Raw genomic sequence first — 6547 nt, 5'->3', positions numbered from 1 at the left:
AATATTCAACCAGAGAGAAGTTTAAAGAACAAGGCTAAATAAGAGGCAGAAATAATAAACAAATTTATGATTTAATAAGGAATAAGAGATGAGAATTAGGGATTAATAGTATCATAAGGGCCTTTAAACCTAAAGTAAATAAATATGTATATATACAGTATATATAGATTTAGATAGGTCGTCCACTTAAATTATTCACGAGATATTCCTTAATTAGGAAATATAGGACACAGTCTCATGTACCGTATAATTTGTGGCCACTCTATAGATTTATCGACAGATGAAACGTTATGAACAAATACACTGATCCTATCTCTTCTGTTAGGACTTTTATATTATTTAATATTATTACTTCCTTTTATCAATAACGTGTACATAAATTGAGAGAAAGAAAAAACTTTTAATGTTTTATTTATAACCCAAAACTTTAATTTTTTAAAATTGCGATCTAAATGTAATAATGAACGATTGATGTATTTACAAACCTTCAATCATTATTTCGGTGCTTAATATGATTTAATTTAATTATAAATTATTTAAACGTCTTCATTATTAATTAAATTATCACGATTAAAATGTGAAATAATTATATTACAAATTAGGTCTATACAGTCGACCCCCCTTTAAGATATAGATACGTTCCAATTTATTAGGAATCCGATTTCTTACAAGTCGTTCCAATCACAGCCCGACACGTGTCAAGTTTACGGACTACGGCTGATTGAAAGGTTTTCTTCCATAAAATTAATCGATTCTACACTAATCCGACTCAACATTTCCAAAATACGTATATTTTTTCGTAGTTTTATAGGAATCGTAATTATAGGGACCGTAATTATAGGGGGGTCGACTGTACAAAATTACATTTAAAATATTGGGTCGTTGCAAATGAAATGGCCGTTTTTTAAAATTTATACTTTCCAGCCTTGTACTAAACTTTTTCCATATGAAGAGTGCTGTAGGCCTATTTGCAATTGGAACAGCACACATATAATATGTGAATTTAAAAAATGTAATCTCATTTATATTGCGGCTTCCACGTGCTTAAGAGTACTTTTTCTGACGGCATGGAATAAAGAAAATTGAATCATTTTATTTTTCGAGTATAAGCAGGTACATAATGCAGTCGAAGCAACCCGAAATACCAATAAAACTTTTGGTGAAGATTCTATGAGTGATCCGGCTAACAGGCATTGGTTCAAAAAATGACAACTGAAGATCATCATCGAATCAGAACATCACCTGACTGTCAGGAAAATCGCGGAAAGATTGAACATACTGGACATTATTCAACCATTTCCGACGTCTAAAAATAATAATTTTTTGATCCCCTTCTTTGAAGACTTTCCTTAAGTCTTCAAGGAAGAGGACGCAATAAAAAGTAATTTTAATGACTTTTTGGCTTCTAATTCTCATGATTTTTATCAAATTGATGTTAGTGCATTTTTATTACATTATAATAGAATGTTGGTGAAGACAATTTTGATTAAATATGTAAGTTTTGAATTAAATTAATAGACGTTCAAGTAAAAATCGGCCATTTTATTTGCAACCTAATATAACATATTGCATATAAAAAGTATTTATAGATAACTTTTTTTTTATATTTGCATGTTTTAATATTGATAATTTTTAAACGGAGAGAAATAAACAAAAATTATCTTAATTTTTTTTATTTCAATAAAATCCGTGATAAATTAAATACAGTATACAGAAATCGTAGCCAATCATAATCCTGAAAAATTAAAATCTTTGAAAATATAATCTTGGAAAAAAAAATAATAATAAATATTTGTGGTGTACAGATTTTGTAAGCATATAATACCCATTAAAAAATCTGGATATTCCTCGATCATGCAATAAAGCGATTTTCTATTTTCGCAGCACTAATATAATTAGCTTTTCACCATTAAAAAGCTTCGTATATTTAACTTATCACAACCTTTCTGCGACAGAATAATTTCACAGAACTTCCATTACATTCTAAAGAATACAATAAGAACGAATGGTGTGAGAAAAGACAAAACAAACCTGAAGGCAATATCAATGACGTATCTCTATAAATAACCAGAGCGCCATCAATTATTCAATTCTACTTTCTGTCCCACATATATAACCCAAAAATAATCTTTTTCGTTGGAAATTTAGGTTTTAGGCATTTCGGGATTTCAACATTCAGAATTATGGCCCAAACCCTATAGAGATGTAGTTTTTCCATGCATCAAAACATCTTCATACCAACAAAAGAAAGCACAGTGGGCCTTGTGGAAGGAAAAGTACAAAATAATTTTAAAACTTTCCTTTCATAAAACTGTTTTGAAATAAAATTTTCAAAGTACGATTTTTTAATTCGTAAATAGAAAAATTCTGTAGTAACATCAATACTTATTTTGAATGTTCCTTTCATAAATGTTTTTAATTTTCGAATTTGATAACAAAAAACAAACTATTATGAAGAAGCTATAAAAAAATATTAAATATTAACACCAATTATCCTTACTATTAATTCTTTGAAAATGCGAACAAACATGCTATTATATTACAGTGCATTATTCTTTCTGTTTTCATAAAACACTTACATAAAACTATTCTATAAGGGTTTCAATTTTAAAAAAATAATTCACTGTAATATGGTAATAAATGTGCATTATTTTTGTCAGAACTTGACACTTAATCATTATAATAAGGTAGGAGTAGGGTTGCTAAATTTCTAAGACTGGATTAAAGGTCTCTTAAAAGTGATTAATGCTACCACTCTTGATTTTCCACACCACCCGTTCCAACTCAAAAAAAGTTAAATTGAATGATTTTTTTAGTTAAACACTAAACATTCTGTGTACAATTTTAAGATTTTAATTTAAAATATTTGACAAAAAACAATAGTTTTCTAAGGGAAAGGATATTGATTGATATGTAAGGATAGGCATAAAAACGTCTTTGCAAAAATCTACCACTGCAATTACGAAACGAGAACACAAAAATGAAAATTGAGGACAAACTGCGTCCTTCCTAGTATCAATAAAAGACAAAAACAGTTTAGCTAAAATAAAGGATTTCCTTTAAACGTTTAACAATCCTAGGTAGGAGCAATGATGTATCTACCATTGGTGTAATCTTGTAATTGCACAAAGACTCAAAGCACTAAGAGTCCTCGGTCTCTCACACTACTAGCGTAGTTGTTTTATTATACTGTATAAAAGAACTATTTCCACAATGGTGTATGAATGACCGATGTTAGGAGCGGAGAGCTTGGAGGAAGAGAACTGCGCTAGTGCTCAAAGAACTTCAATAGAAAAGAATGTATTTTCACTAGTTGTCGTATTAAAAGGCGATTACGCATAGGCCATTTCGGACTGTAGCGGCCTCTACATGATCAAAATAATAACAACATTAAGGTGTAAGCGAGGATATGAACTTTGAAAGTTCTGCAAAAAACCCAGCAGAAAAGAAGATAAATTAGAATTCGAAAATGTTACATTTTGGCCTGATATCCGATTATTTTAGAATTCGAAAATGTTACATTTGGCCTGATATTTACAGCCTGATATCCGAGGCGCTCAGGAGAAACTAGAATCGAATCCGTAAGATCGAAAAACACCAGGAATTTTTCGTGGGTCGATCAGTCCGAATATATTGAGCCCCGTTTCTCACCATCCGATCGCTCCATTTGTGATATGAAAAAGCCCTCTTAGTGCTCTCGTGACGAAAAGAGCAAAACCAAAATTACATTTTATTAAAATATAGGATATTTTTTCGTATTTTCGGCGAATTCAATTTTCAGAATATTTTTGAGTTCAGTGGCCAAAGAGAAACTGAATAGTTAGTATTACGTTCTATAGAAAATTCAGAAGCGAGGAAAGTGGACGTGTCAAAGGCAATGGATATACTGGATATATTTGCTACAAATAAGTCCAGAAAAACTTTAAGCAGGCCTACTATAGTATATAATAATGGAATATACTATTTCTAAAATAAATAAATTACATATCACACCATTTATACCTAGTATACATAATTTTATGTATACATAATTTATACATAATTTTGTAATCATAATTTTATGTATACTAGGCTGTGCGGAGAAAAAAATTACAAAGTCCAAAGCGTGCCAGTTTGGAAATGCCGCATAGGATATTTAGGATTAGCGTCAAATAAGGTTAAAAGTGTATAGTCTACTATTCCAATTTAGAATCAAACTTTAACACTACCTGTCTATCCGTTATATTTTGGAAGTAATGTACAGTACATTGCTTACGAGATATAGTTTCTGCTCATAAATAACTTAAAATTTTTAATATGTTTCTTTAAATTAATACCATTTTTTAGAGCTACGTTGCACCGTATAGAAATATTTTTTTAAAGCCCATAATTCATTTATATATATATATATATATTATAAAATTAATTAATACAAAATATATTTTCTAAGTTAACATAAAAACGTCAGATGGCTGATGCGCGCAAGTTGTACAAAGCTTAATAAATTAACATTAATGAATAACCTGGCAATAAACATTATATCATTTATACATTAAATCATTGTTAAAAAGTATCGTAAATATCTCAACTGACTGCATATAATAGCTTTAATAATGTATGTTAACAAGTACGCATTTCCTATAATATATAAATTTTAGTTGATAAAGTTGATGGAAAGAAGCAAATAACATTTATAAATTGAAAATCAAGCTATTAACAAGTGAATTAAACGTATAATTTAATACAAATTATTTATTTATTTGATTAGACAACAAACTATTGAATATATTTTATTTTTAGATTAACTAATTAACAAAACATGAATATTTTATACAACTAATTAATTAATTTTATTAAAATATAAAGAATAAAAATAAAAAGGTCTAAGTTTAGAATACAAAAAATAATAATAAAATTTATAAACGTTTCAAAGAATAAAAATGTAAATGTAACTAATGTTTTTAAATAGGTTTGCTAACATTCAATTACTTTCATGGAGATTTCCTCAATATTTTTACTAATAAAATGATCAATAAAAGTAAAATAAAGTAAATACAGTCTGAAAATGTTGCAAATTATAATTGAATGTGTTTAATTACCTTGAGTGGGATGTTTCTAAAGATATTCTCCATAAAATATGTCAACCTCTAAACAAAGGCAGTGAGCTATTTTCTGAACTAAAGCACAAGAAAAAGAAATGTCATTGCCTCTAAACAAGCATTAAAACGGTTGAATAGACTTGTGGAAAAGAAAGTAATGCCTCATTTCTTTCGAATAACATCCAAAAAATTGTTTTATGAATGTATTATAATAGAAATGCAAAATTATTTCTTACTTAGAAAATAAACAGAAATATGCATATAATTTACACATAAATTCTATATTCCACCTCCATATATTCTATATTCTACGAATATAGGGAATATTGTGTATACTGTAAATTATATTAGGGCCTATATAATGTATTTTTCCGTACCTTAGGTATTTAAGTCAGCAACGTTCTCTCAACTTTCCCTTCTTTCTAAGATAAAGCCTAAGACAGACTTATTAATAGAGTCAGCGTTATTCTTTCGATTAACTTTATTACAAATTTAATAACTTTTATCACCAAAAATATTTTATCTCAATAAAAATTAATTATATTTATAAATTCTGACAAAAAATATTCTCGAAACAAAGAATATTTGCTTCCATGCCAAAATCGATAATGCTTGATAAATTAAAAATGACAAAATTGTCACTAATATTCTTACACAAAAAATAAAATTCGATGAACATATAAAAACCTTTTGCAGTTTCATTACATACAGAGTATATTATATAAATATCTGTTGAAATAATCAAATTTACTAAATTTTGCTTATTTTATGCAGTAATTACAGTAAGTTTTATTTCATATTGCTTATACAGTCGACCCCCTATAACACGGTTCCTATAGTTAGGATTCCTATATGACGGCGAAAAAATTGCGACGGTATCCGTACAAACATAATAAAAAAACTCTTATAATTCGGTAAAACGTCATCGGGCAGCCGAACTACTTTCCGCCGTCCAGCGCCATGCTACGGAGACTTTAGGCGAGTAAGTTGAGTTTACTATCGTCTGTACAATATGTAAATTAGGTACCGTAAGTCTAATACAGCACTAATTTTATACATTTCTTGTGAAAGAAACATTTCTTATTCTACGGCCATAAAAATTATTTATATTAATGATGTTTCCAAAGTTCAACGAAGTTTTCACAGAAAAATAACTTATCAGAAATCGCGGCCGCTGTTTGGTGCGCTGCTCCGCGACGGAAACAAGCTTAAGCAATGGCGACGTCGAACGGTGCATACTCGGTAAGTAATCCTACAATTTTTTGTTTATAGCATAGTTTATACGGATTATTCCCAAAAAAAATACACGTACTTTGGAAATGTTGAGTCGAATTAGTCTAGGAATCGATTAATTTTATGGAAGAAAACCTTTCAAACAGCCGTAGTCCGTAAACTTCACACGTGTCGGGCTGTGATTGGCAAGGTCTCCTAAAACATCAATTTCATAAAAAACGGAACGTATCTACCGT

Source organism: Centruroides sculpturatus, unplaced genomic scaffold (assembly GCF_000671375.1).
Source record: "Centruroides sculpturatus isolate CEXI.00-Female unplaced genomic scaffold, Cexi_2.0 scaffold2068, whole genome shotgun sequence".
Taxonomy (NCBI): domain Eukaryota; kingdom Metazoa; phylum Arthropoda; class Arachnida; order Scorpiones; family Buthidae; genus Centruroides; species Centruroides sculpturatus.
The sequence above is the reverse complement of the archived record's forward strand: the minus strand, read 5'-3'. Positions refer to the sequence as shown.